This window comes from Rhinolophus sinicus, chromosome 1 (assembly GCF_057876585.1).
Source record: "Rhinolophus sinicus isolate RSI-liver-muscle chromosome 1, RSI-T2T, whole genome shotgun sequence".
Taxonomy (NCBI): Eukaryota; Metazoa; Chordata; class Mammalia; order Chiroptera; family Rhinolophidae; genus Rhinolophus; species Rhinolophus sinicus.
In genome coordinates this window covers 123,948,603-123,963,267 of record NC_142501.1, presented here as the reverse complement: position 1 = coordinate 123,963,267, position 14,665 = coordinate 123,948,603, and positions in this window count along the sequence as shown.

The following is a 14,665-nucleotide window of genomic DNA, read 5'->3' as shown; positions in this document are numbered from 1 at the left end:
TAAGTTGGAAGTTCTGTTGTTTTCAAATCCAAAAGTTTCAAATATTTTTGGTCCAAATACCATATTGTCCTCCAAAAGACCATCCACCTTCCGTTGCCATTCTAAAAACGTTACCAAAATTTCCAGTACAATATTTGGTGTGTACATCTTCATCTGCATTTCTCATAAACATCTCAGGCAGAATGTATCTGAGCAGATCTCATTATCATTTTATCAAACTCTACTCATCCGTCTGCAGCAAGTGACCTTCCTGTACATCAATAACTAATTGAAAACCTAATTGCAGAGGGAATGCCTATCCTCCCGCTAATGAATAAAAAAATATAGCTATAAATTCAATAAAAATATAGGAAAACCCAGTATTACAAAGGTGAAATTTATTCAAAATTAATCTAAAATCTCACTCAAGTTCCAATCAAAACTTAAACAATATTTTGATAAAACTCGACCAGCCAATTCTAAAATTCAAAGGGAAGGGAAAATGTAGAAGAACAACCAAGAATATATTAGGAAAAAGAAAATGAGAGAAGACTTGCCCAACTAGATAGCAAAATTATGTTACAAAGCTAGAGTTCTTAAAGCTGTGTGATAGAGTCATAAGAATAAACAAATAGAGTCCAGAAATATATATGGATGAAACAGATATCTTAGATTGGTGTGAGAAAGAGACTGAATCTCAAGTAAACAGCATTGGTAACATTGGTAACTGTGATTTTTTAAAAGATGAATAATTTATACCAATACATGAGTATTTACCCAATTTATACAAATCAATAAATTCCAGATGGATTAAATGTCTAATTATAACATAAATCTACAACATGGATGAAACTGGAAAACTAAGTGAAAGAAGAAAATCACAAAAGACCACATATAATATGACTCCATTTATGTGCATCCAGAATAGGCAAAACTACAGAAACAAAATGTAGATTAGTGGTTGCTTGGGGGGGGGGGGCAAAAGGGGGTGTTGAGACAAAATGGGGTTTTTGAAAATGTTCTAAAACTAATTTCGGTGATGGTTGCACAATTCTGTGAATATACTAATAACTGTTGAATGGTATACTTTAAATAAGAAAACTGTATGACGTGATTTATTATATGTGAATAAAGCTATTAAAGTATATATAAAGCCAAAAAAACTTCAAGGGAACTATAGGAGAATGTGTTTTTTACCTTGTCCTAGAAAATGCATTTACACACACACACGCAAAAAATTTAAATAAATTGTACTACATAAAACTTGGAAAAAACTTATAAACAAAGTTAAAAATCAAACAATAAACTGAAAAACTACTTGCAACATACATAAAAAAATTGATATATGGACACACTCACCTTCACATACATACATATCATATAAAATAAACTACAATCAATAAGGAACAGGCACCCAAAAGAAGATTAATAATATCTAGAAATAGGACATTAAAGTTTGAAAATCATTCAATCTCATTAATTAAAATGCAATTTAAATCCAGTCAATTTGACACAGTAGGTAAACCCTGTGCTTACCTTCTCTCACTACCACATCAAAATTACATAACAACCATCATTGAGAATCATCTAAAATCTTGCTGAACCAAAGCCGTACAACTACGAACATGCAGAAGAAGCCACCTTGAGACTGGTAGGAGGGGTACCCACGTATGACAATTAAAAATTGGGAGGGATATTATGGATGCAGAGCCCCCCCCCCCGACGAGCAAGGGGCCCCAGCCCCTCCCCAGCCCAGGGTTCCAGTGCCAGGGAGAGAAGTCGCCATAATTTCTGGCTGTGAAAACCAGCAGAGATTGTGACTGAGACAGAAAGCGGTTGGAGTCCCAGGTGCTCCTAAAGGGACCACTCACAGACTTACCTACAGAATCACTGGCTCTGAGCTCTAGCACTGGGACAGCAGCTGGAGAGGCGGCAAAGACATACTGGAGTGGGAGGGGTGCGACTGAGTTTTCTGGCTTCATTCAGTATGAAGGCTGGAGAAGCAGCTATCCTGCTGGATGGAGGAGCTGGTGGAAGCCATTTTATCTTTGTTGAGCCCTCCCCTTTCCTGACGTGCAGACACAGGTGGCCTCCATATCTGAATCTCCATCATGTTGGTGAACACCTTTGCTCGCCATGGCCTGGTGATTCTGAGACCCGCCCCTCCCAACTCTCAGGCATACCCAAACTGCTTCCAGTGGCTTTTTCCCTACAAACTGCCTGCCTTGGATCATGCTGCAGACTTTCCTAGGGTCTCTCAAAGGTTCTTGGAATCCTAACAAGCAGCATCTGGCTTGAGTGTGTCCTCTACCTCTGGATGAGCAGCCCTAAGTCGGCACTAGCAGCAGCCACACCTGGTTTGTGGCTTGGCCTCTAGAGGCACTTCCAAGATGGAACGGGTAGCGGCCATCTGTGGATTTCTTTATGGCTCCTGCCAGCCTCGGGTAGGGCACAGGTCCCCTCCCAGGTGGCCCTGGGGCTAGCGCCCCCAGTGGCCAGGTTTGAAACAAGCTGGAGCATCACCCAGCTGCCTCCAAGAACAGCCAAGGGGCACACCCAAGGGGCAGATTGCACAGGCACGAGTCCTGCTGAGGCAGCTCCTGCTTTGTAGGGTCAGCCCCTGCACCACAACTCATCCACTATAGTCAGAGCCAGTCCTCAAAACCAGTGAGCCTGAGGACCAATCCCTTCCACTGATGTGCAAATAGCAACCAAGGTTTAACTACAAGAGAAGGGCACACACCAACCCACACAAGGGACACACCTGGAGTGCACAGCTCAAGTGACCATGAAGACTGCACCACTGAGCCCCACAGTACACCTACTACCTAAGGCCCCTCTACTAAGACCAGGAGACATAGCCCTGCCTAATACATAGAAACAAACACAGGGAGGCAGCCAAAGTGGGGAGACAAAGAAACATGTCCAAAGTAAAAGAACAGAAGAAAGCTCCAGAAAAAGAACTAAACAAAATGGAGACAAGTAATCTACCAGATGCAGAGTTCCAAACACTGGTTTTAAGGATGCTCAGTGATCTCAGGGAGAACTTCAACAAAGAGATAGGAAACATAAAAAAAGAATCAGTCAGAAACAAAGAATACAATACTGAAATGAAGAATACATTACAAGAAATCAATAGCAGAGGATTGAATCAGTGATTTTGAAGATAAGGTAACAGAATACACCCAATCTGAACAGAAAAAAGAAAAAAGAATCCAAAAAGTTAAGGAGAGTTTAAGGGGCCTCTGGGACAACCTCAAGTGTACCAACATTTGCTTTATAGAGGTACCAGAAGGAAAAGATAGAGCACAAGGAATTAAAAACCTACTTGAAAAAATAATGACAGAAAACTTCCCTAACCTAGTGAAGGAAATACATATACAAGAAGTGCAGAGAGTCCCAAACAAGATGAACCCAAAGAGGCCCACACCAAGACACATCATAATTAAAATGCCAAAAGTTAAAGACAAAGAGAGACCCTTAAAAGCAGCAAGAGAAAAGCAGTTAGTTACCTACAAGGGAACTCCCCTAAGACTACCAGCTGATTTCGCAGGCCAGAAGGGATTGGCAAGAAATATTCAAAGTGATGAAAAGTCAGGACCTACAACCAAGATTACTCTAGCCATCAAAGCTACCATTTGGAATCAAAGGACAGATAAAGAGGTTCCCAGACAAGAAAAAGCTAAAGGATTTCATCACCACTACACCAGTATTACAAGGAATCTTAGAAGGACTTCTTTAAGATGAGGGAAAAAAATCAAAATTATGAATAATAAAATGGCAATAACTACATACCTATCAACAATTACTTTCAAAATAAATCGATTAAAAGAGCAAATCAAAAGATAGGGAAGCTGAATGGATAAGAAAACAAGATCCTTATATATGCTGCCTTTGTAGGCATATGATGTCTTGAGAGACTCACTTCAGATAGAAAGACACAGACTGAAATGAAAGTAAAGGGATGGAAAAAGATATTTTATGAAAATTGAAACAAAGAAACAAACAAAAGCTGGGGTAGCAATACTTATACCAGACAAACTATAGTAAGAGACAAAGAAGGACCTAATAATCCCACTTCTGGGTATTTATCTGAACAAACCCAAAATGCTACTTCGAGGGGATGTGCTCAACCGTATGTTCATTGCAGCCTTATTTACATAAGTCAAGATTTGAAGGCAACCTGGGTGTTCCTGATTGGATGAATGGATAAAAAAGAGAGAGTACATATATTCAATGGAATATCACTCAGCTGTAAAAAAGAATGAAATCTTGTCATCTGCAATAACATGGATGGACCTAGAGGGTATTGTGCTCAGTGCAGTATAAGTAAGTCAGTGAAAGACAGATGTCATAAGTAGAACCTAAAGAAAACAATAAACAAAAATAACAGGAACAAATTCATAGATACAAAGAATATTTTCATGGTTGCCAGATGGGAGGGGGTTGGGTGTGGGTGAAAAGGGGGAAGAGATTAAGAAGTACAAATTGGTTGTTACACAGTAATCATGGGGATATAGGGTATAGCATAAGGAATATAGTGAATAATATTGTAATAACTATGTATGGCGTCAGATGGGTACTAGACCTATTGGGGTGACAGATAAAAGGGGATTGGGGAGCAGGGTGAAAACGGATAAGGGATTAAGAAATACAAATTGGTAGTTACAAAATAGTCACAGGATGTACAGTATAGAAATATAATCAATAATATGGTGATGACTATGTATAGTGCCAAGTGGGTGCTAGTCAAGGTGATCAATTCCTAAATTATATAAATGTCTAACCACTATGCTGTACACCTGAAAATAATATAATACTGAATTTCAAAAACCAAAATTAAAAATATATGTAAAGTGCAATTTAAAACAGCATGGTTTTACCCATCAAATTGGCAAAATTTATTTTAGACTGATGCTATCCTATTGGCAAGGATGTGGGAAAAAGTATTTTTACATGTTGTTGTAGGAATAGAAATTCGTAAAACTTGTTGAAAGGTAATTGTGTAGTATCTATTCAAGCCTTATTTGTGCATACCGTTTGACCCAGCAATTCCACTCTAGTGATCAATTCTAGAGATCTATTCATACATGTGCATGACAAGCATGTATAAGAATTTTAACTGGAACATTGCCTGCAAAAGTTAAAACTGGGAAATATTTTAAATACCATAATTTGGAACTTGGTTAAATCATGTTCCTCCAGCCTAATCTTTTATTTAACACTCAGGACCACCCTGCAAATTAGTCTTATTATTGTCAATTGGAGATGAGGAAAGGGAGGCTTGGGGAGGGAAGGCAGCCTGAGGCCTATATACAGCAGCTTCAAAGCATGGGATAGACTTACATTGACTGATATAGGAACTAATAACAGTGGGTGATTGTTTTTGAGGTGATTGCTGTTGATATTTTGCTATATCTGCGGAGATTTTTACCAAAAAAATGTATAACTTACATAAATAAAAATATATGTGATATTTTAGTGAGAAACATTTTGAGAAAAATATCAAAACCTCATTTTGCATTGGTCTCAAACAGAGATGACCAACTGTATTTTAAAGTGAACCAATTTAGTTAAAATAAGAGCGTTTAAGGACCTGTGATAGTTCCTGAAATTTACCTTGAGAAAAATGCACATGTACCAAAAAAAAACAAAGTACCTGTAAGGATATTCGTTCCAGATTTCTTTCTAGTTAAAAAAATGGATGCAAATTAAAGGTCCACATGTAAGGAGATGGTATATAAATTATGATACTCATATTAAATAAAGATTCACTATAGCCTTTTAAAAGGATGATGTCGAATTTTATTTTTAACTTGGAAAATTTCTTACAACATATGGTTAAGTGAATAAATCAGATAATAGAATAGGATGTACAATTTTATCCCATTTATGAAAAAATGGTTTCCATATCTTCATAAATTTACATATATAGAGAAGTATCTTAAGAGATATTTAATAAAATGTTAATATGACAATTAAAATATAAAAATCATTTATTTAAATTTTTATTAAAAACTTATGCATTGAGACTACAGTAAATAATGAATAATCATTTCATTTGCTCTTCATTATCCTGTAAATCAAGGACTATTATTATCGCCATTTCTTTAGGTTAGAAATTGAGAATAGGGCCGGCCCGGTGGCTCAGGCAGTTAGAGCTCCGTGCTCCTAACTCCGAAGGCTGCCGGTTCGATTCCCACATGGGCCAGTGGGCTCTCAACCACAAGGTTGCCAGTTTAACTCCTCAAGTCTCACAAGGGATGATGGGCTCCGCCCCCTGCAACTAAGATTGAACACGGCATCTTGAGCTGAGCTGCCTCCCGGATGGCTCAGTTGGTTAGAGCGCGGGTTCTCAACCACAAGGTTGCCAGTTCAATTCCTCGACTCCCGCAAGGGATGGTGGGCAGCGCCCCCTGCAACTATGAACACGGCACCTTGAGCTGAGCTGCCGCTGAGCTCCCAGATGGCTCAGTTGGTTGGAGCGCATCCTCTCAACCACAAGGTTGCCGGTTCGACTCCCGCAAGGGATGGTGGGCTGTGCCCCCTGCAACTAGCAAAGGCAACTGGACCTGGAGCTGAGCTGCGCCCTCCACAACTAAGACTGAAAGGACAATAACATGAAGCTGAACGGCACCTTCCACAACTAAGATTGAAGGGACAACAACTTGACTTGGGGGGGAAAAAAAGGCCTGGAAGTACACACTGTTCCCCAATAAAGTCCTGTTCCCCTTTCAAAAAAAAAAAGAAATTGAGAATAAAAAATTTATACACAACTTTGCCACTTAAAATCCGTCTTTCTCACTTTGAAGCCAATGCTTTTAACCACTTAGAAGTACCAACTCTACTTCTGTACTTCTCACATTTTCTTATAGGTATTTTATAAACACTTTATGGACTGATGGTTATTGTGTTATTTTAAGCCTAACAGATGCTGAATACGAGGAAGTTATTGAGAATTATACACGAGGGATAGTCATGAAGACCTTCATCTTCCTGAAGTGTAAGGCCTCTATAAAAAGGAACCCACTGAAGATCAGTCATTTGTCCTTCTCTCCCTCTTGACAGACCCTGCTTCCACCAAGACCTGGGGAGAGTCTAATACTCTGCTTGCAAATGCAGCCCAAGGTGGCCAGTTAGTTCAGTTGATTAGAGCGTGGTGCTAATAACACCAAGGTTGCCGGTTTGATCCCAGCGTGGGCCACTGTGAGCTGTGCCCTCTTTAAAAAAAATAAAAGAAAGGAACAAGAAAATGCAGCCCACATGGCACTGCACAGACACACACACGGTGGTATTTTTTATGGCCATTTTGTGACCTTTCTACCATTTAAATTTTAAATATAAAATCCATGAACTTCTTGACAAAAAAAGATGGATTAGATACTATCTCTCAAATACCTTATGATTATTATTTGTTTAATGGGTGGGAGAGGTCTTTAGCAGACATTAAGAAGAATGTATTTGGGAGTCTACTTAAAAATTCAAATTGTAATTGAACGTAATCCTTATAAATATATTGTCCCTCCACCCTGGTACTGTTGGATAATGTATGGCAAGTTGGCAGTGGTTTCTGTGGGTAGGATGGGTCCTATGGATGCACTCTATCTGGATTTTAATAAAACATCTATGTAAAAGATCGAATAATTATACACTAAATACAAATGGCTTCTCACAAATTCAAAACTGATTGAAACCCTATCCTCCACTCTCTCCCAAAAAGAATGGTGATAAATATCTGAAGTTAGAAACAAATGTAAAGAGAGAGAGAATAATAGACAATACAGATACACAGAGAGATGGAATAATACAATGAATGCTGCTGGAAAGACTAATAGGTTCATTTAGACTAAACCACTGAGTACATAAATACTATCTAGGAAAGAGAATTAAACAAGCATGCATTTGTAATTAATACAGGGAGGGTATTTCTTTCCTTTGTACCTATCTCATCCCAGGGTAGGAAAAGGCTATTATTCATAGAAGAGGTGAGCTGTTGCTTTAGTGGTGACTTTGAGGGTCACTGAGAAATGGCAGCAGCAGACAAAGAAAGGGAGCCTGAGCCTATCTGTCCCCATGCAATGCTCACCTCATTGTTAGTAAACAACCATTCTGAGTTACAATGGTGGTTACCCCATCAATGCATGTAATGTGCACCTGTTTAAAAGAGTAACTCAGGGAGCGGCCGGTTTGCTCAGTGGTTAGACCACAGTGCTCATAACACCAAGGTCGCCGGTTAGAGTCCCACATGGATCAGTGACCTGCGTCCTCCACAACTGGATTGAAGACAACAACTTGACTTGGAGCTGAGCTGCGTCCCCCACAACTAGATTGAAATAATAATAATAATAATGATAATAATAATAAATAAAAGAGTCACTCATGCCAAAGTGGGAAAAGCCACAAGGAAATATAGAATAGGATCAAAAACAATTATTTGATATTATAATAAATACAAATATTTAATATGTTTAATGTATTTTAAAATAAATGTAATAAAAACAACAACTATTTTATAACAGAAGGAAGGAGAAAGGGAATTAATTTTATTCAGTACCAGCTGCGTACCAGATATTTGATGATCATAATTTCATTGACTATTCACATCAACACAGCAAAGTATCATCAACCCCATCTTACAGACAAGGAATTTGCAGTCCACATAACCTCGGCGAGTCACACAACATCAACAAGGCAGGGGCAAAGCTAGAACTCCAACCCCAGCCAATCTGGGTCTAGAGTTCATGGTCTTTTTATGCCAAGGCATCATCTCCCCAGAATGGCTCCAACTGTCCCACTAAATATACGTGTTTAATATGTATCAGTGTACACGTAGGATGTACTACTGTAAAACTACTCACTGGAGTCCATCTGACAGAATCCTTGGCTATAAAGAGGGAAGAGAATGAACAAGGCAATTGGATCCCATTTGTCCCTTACGACAACACTAAAAATCAAATGCAATTATTTCTCATTACCTGGCTTTCTTCTCTGCAATGAAATTTGTATGATCATCAAAACAATCTCATAAGAAAATACCTTGAAGCGAGTAATTATTGTTATTGAAACGATATATGCCCTAGAGTCCACATCTTAGGACACTGGGTCACACCTGCATCCTCCTACAGAGTAAGCATGCTTCAGGGCCCTCAAAAACCTCCTTGAAAAGCCCCACGTGCTGAAATTGTCCTAAAGTTCTGATCAGGAGCCTGCAGCCTAATTATTTATTTTAACATGCAAATTAGTGTTAGTATCCCCCTTTTAGAGATAAGGGAGCCTGGGGAAGCAGGGCAGCCCAAGGTCTAATATCAGAAACCTTCTTGCTTAACAGCTAGGGAGAAAAGGCATCTTTCTGAGCTTGGTTACATGACATCCTACGACAGCAACTCGTATGCTGATGGATGTGCTGCTAGTAGGGTCTAACAGTTGGAGGATAATCATTGATTGGATTTGCCTTGCAGGTAGAGGTCTGTGTCTGTTGGCTTGGAGGAAAGGCAGATGGTAGGGAAAATGGATGATAATGGTGTGGGTAGAGTCTGTCATTTTCCAAACGGTTGCTGCCAAGAAGAGAAAAGCAGCTGATGAAAATCATGTGTTTCAAAGTAAGGAAACTGGGAAATACTTCTTTTGTTTTAAGAACATCATTGTCTGTCTTATTTGCAATGGGAAAAAATATCTCTTTTTCAGAAAGAATATAATTCCAGGACGCACACTGCAATACACCACATTTGGTAGTTAAATAGCTTACGAGGTCAGTAAAAGACAAAAGAAACAAGATTCACAAATGTCTTATTCAAAAACAAAAGTTATTCAAAGGCACAGCATTGTATATAATAAGATACTGCAGGGGGTGCTATCATGTAGATCCTGAAATTTAGCAAAAAAAAACACAAACAAATTTATTAAGAAAAAGAAAAAAACTTCAAAATATAACACTGAAACCTCCCTTACATATGAGAAAACCCTCTAACATAGAAGATGAAGATTAGAGCAAACAGGAAAAAAGTAACCTGGAGGAAAGTGAAACAGTGCAAGGAGAGGATTGCTTTAAAAACAGAAATTGTAACCAGTATCCTCAGAGGCACAAGAAAAGATATTGAGTTCTGAAACAAGAACAGAATCCTCCAAAGAGGAGCATTCAGAGAACAAAATGTGTCCTTGAAAATTAAAAATATGATAACCGAAATGAGAAATCTAATTCAAGAGTTAGAAAACAGGCGGAAAAGAGAAACAGAAGAAAAACTTGAGAAAAAAACTTGAAAAGAAGTCCAGGAAATCCAACATCAGAATTATCAGATTACCAGAAAGAACAGAGAAAACGGAAAGTATAAGCAAAATTTCCTTGAACTAAAAGACATCAGTTTCAAGAAAGGCCCATGAAGTACCCAGCACAATAGAAGAAATGGACTCACCATAAGGCACATCAATGCAGAATATTGTGGACCAAGAAAAGCGCCTGGAAGTTAGAGAGGAAAAAAATGACCACGTTCACAGCATTCAGGATTCAGAATGACTTTATATTATACTTCCTAGCACCAACATTGGAATCCAGAAGATAATGGAACAATGCCTTCAAAACTCTGAAGGAAAATTACTTCCAACTTAGAATTCAAGACTCAGCCATAAATTATAGATGAGGTAAAATTAAACCACTTTAATGAAAAGTGTAAGGAAGGTCTCAAAAAATTTGCTTTTCCTGAGCACTTTCTCAGAAGGCTGTCACCAGAATGAAGGAGTAAGTGGAGAAGGAATATGTAAGATACAGGAAAGAGGAGATTTGAAACAAGAGAGAGAAAAAGGAGAATTTTCAAGATGATAAAAAAGAGAGATTCCTAATAATAACTGGGCACCAAGCATAGCGAACGAATGAAATAGTGTGATTCAAGAGATTGGCATGGCAATGGCTGCCATCCTAATTTTCTCTGTATCTATGACATCTACTAGTTGAAACTACTTGAGGATGTTCTCTAATAAAAAAGAAGAGAAACAAAAAGAGCAAGATATGAGTTCAGAAAGGCCTGGAATGGGAACAAGAGTAATCCAGCCAACCTAGAGGGGGAAAAGATAGATCTCTAGGAACAGTGTCTCAAAAAATATATACAAGTACAGAGGAATTGACAGACTAGCTGTCATAACTGACTTTGTGGAAAGTCTTACTAAAAGGCCATTAGAAAAAAAATAGAAATAATTAAAAATAGATACAAAGAAAACTCAGCAAATTAAAAAAAAGCATTATTAACTTTATGAAAAATATAAAGGAAGGAAGGAAAAATAACCATAGTATGCAACGATGCTCAGTTCTAAAGAATATTAGAATAATGGTAATACTAATTTAACCAAAATGGTAATACAACTATATTGGGAAGATAAGAAAGAGAAAGCAAAATGACAGCAAAATAAAGAGTTAGCTATGTATCTTCCATGATAAGAATTTTAGATGGTCAGGGATCAACCATGTCTATCTCTCAGAGGCCCCTGTATGACTGTTTCTGCCCATTTGACGTATTTTCATAATTGAAGTAAAGGAAACAAAGCAGTTGAAGATCCAGAGAGACTTCGAGGTGGAGATATTGGGCAGATTTATGTTGATGTCCTCATTCTTTCCTGTACAAAGGAAGGCATAGTCATTGGCTGAAGGTGAGAGGGGTAATCCATACCTCATCGGGTTGTTGTGAATATTAAATGTGATAGTAGATGTGAAGCGTTTAGCGCAGTGTGTGGCTCAAAAAAATGGAGGTTTAAAAAGATCCCTTTGGAGAAGTCAAAGTCCCGGTTAGGCATGGCAGTAGTCAAGGCAACAGACAAGGGTTGGGCAAGGTTCAATAACTGGGGTAATAGTGTGGGGTGGGGTAGGTGGTGTGCAGCTGGGCAGCCCTCGGCAATGGATGAGTGAACAGAGAGAAGCTGGGATCCAAGCAAGGAGAGACCAGCAAACTACCAAAGCTCAAGGAATAAACTGAGGTTCCATCACATTGTATAACCTTACGCAGTAGGTTTTAAGGGAGGCATGGATGCTGGCAAACCATTTGCTAGCCAGGGGGCCACCTTAGACCCAAATGTGATACCTTTCCTGAGTTGGACTTCAAGCGCCATCTGTTATGATCTATGATGGAGGCCTGAGAGCCTGACTTTCTACTGAATCTAGGCAGTTTTATTTAGAGAGTTTCTGTAATAGCCCGTAGTAGGTAGGAAGAGGGAGTAGACAAATTGAGACGCGGCAGGGAACTGGCAAAAGGAGAAGTGAATGGGGGAATTGAAGGTAGTAGAAGGCGTATTGTTGGAGTGTTTGACAATGCGATGAAGCAAAAGGAGGGAGAGTGTTTTGTGGGATAGCAGATAACTACAAAAAGGAAGGGAGGAGATGAAATAAAATGCTATATATCTGGTCTCCCTGTATCACATAGAGTACCTAGAACCCAAATATGTAATTGCTAGCAATTTAATTGTAAATCACACAATAAATCTCTAAAATATGAAAAAAAAATTTAGATCATGTCTAAAATTGAGGAATCAACAGGTAGTAATATATGCATAGTTTTTACAACTTTGGACACGTAGAAAGTCTAAAGGGAGCTCTAAAAGAGTTGAAAGTTGTTGCCTGTGGGAAGGGTGACCAGAGAAAGTGAGAAGGGGCAAGTCAGAAAACTAAATTTTGTAATAGTGAAATTCTGTAATAGCTCCCTTACCACCATTTAACTTTTTAAACTACACGCATGTAAAATTTTTATTTAAATTTTAATTTAAAAAATAAAAAAAATAAAAATGCAGGACTTCCAGGGCTGGCCGGTTAGCTCAGTTGGTTAGAGCGTGGCGCTGATAAGACCAAGGTGGCCGGTTCGATCCCCCAATGGGCCACTGTGAACTGTGCCCTCCTTAAAAAAAAAAAAAAAAAAAAATGCTGGACTTCCAGTATAAACAGGTAGGCTCTCAGGTGATTAATCTGAATATTAAAAAGAGGCATGATATGCTTTGAACCCCTGGCTATGGAGAGGTATCATACAGATTACACCTGAAATAGCCCAGCTGCTTTCATATTATTTTCACTCATTTCTGTAGTCCTTTCATCTTTTTTAATCGTTGGAATAGTCAGTGATCTAATCTTCTCCAGGATCCAGAATTTCATCCACAGGCATAACATACAAGCATCTGTTACTTGCTGCCATTATTTCTCTGAAACACAATGGTGCAGATGACGATTGCCCTCCCCCAGCAATTTAGATACTGTCACTATATGTGTATGTAACCTTCACAGTCTTGAGTAATCAAAGTCCCTCGGAACTGTCTATTACTTTACAGTTTTCAAAGTGCTTCTCGTGTTTTTATTTGATCCTGCAACCGTCTTGAAAGGCAGATCGGACAGATGTCCAGAGAGTTTACATGACTTCCCTAAGGTCACTCAGCTGGTGACAGCAGAGCCACAGGAGAACCTTCCACTTGTGACTTTCTACCCACCATGCTGTGCAACAATCTTGTTTTCAAATTTCATGAAGTCTCCATTTGTTTAATAGCTCCCATTTCTGGCAGCCGAATGACCAGATGGTGGAGAAAAGAAAGAGGGTGTATGTGAATTTACTTTTCTAAAGCCCAGCCACTGTGCCCAGAGCCAGCCTTACAACAAGGTGCCCTCCGGCCAGATCAACCCCAGAACCTGTCATGCAAACAGCACAAATTTGGGGTCTCAGGACTTTTCCACATTCAAGGGTCTCTTTTAACACTGGAAATGCCCCTGAGAAATAGAGAACCTTAACATTTCTCACTAGGCAAGATTAGTTGGCAGCCAGTTAAAAATAATCCTGAGATATTGGAAGATGTTTAAGGAAGAGAGAGGCACCAATATATCCTAATTCAGAATTGTTCCGAGGATTAATTTTGGCCATTCTAGCCAGAATTATTTTAAAAGTTTGCTTTAGCAAGAATGCCATAAGGTGCCAACCCTCATTTTGTCTATCAGCAAATATGGAGAGTGATTGGGAAAAAGACAACAACCAAAACAAAACTCCCCATGAAGTCCAGGTCACTAAGAAAATTTAGAATAAACCAGCATTAGAATCGTAACAGTTATTTGTGTGTCAATTTCAAAGCAGTTAGATGTTTCATCTTGTTGATCAGAACAAGATTTTCTCTTTATTTTTAGTAAAAATTGCAAGCTGGGCACGTGCAGCCTTTGCTAAACAATATGAACTAGGATTTCTTGCAACCTCTCAATGTGTGGGAGCATGAGAAGGCTTGCAGAAGGGCAGAATCAAAAACAAGCTGTGATTATCACTGGGCGATTACCAAACAACATGTCCAACTCAACTCTGGCTTCTAAACTGGTTATTAGTACTCTACTTTTTTTATTTTTAATGAGTATTACACATACATTTAAATTTATGGCCAATTAGAATCCATTTGTGCTAGCTCTATGTATAATGAGTAGCAAACTCTAATGCAGATTTAAATATAGAGTGAAAGATAATTGTAAGATATCTTAATCAGGTTTCTGCTACTCTTCACATATTTTAAAGGCATAACACAGAGGTTACATAACTGCCTTTACGGAAAACCCTGCATTCAGAGTTGTTTTCCAAGTCTGTTTGCAGCTGAGTGTTTACTAAATCAAGCACTAAAAACTAGATTTACACTGGTTGTTCGAAGCTGAAAGCCAGCTGCAGCTGCCATTAGAGCAATTCAATTTCTTTTTTATAAA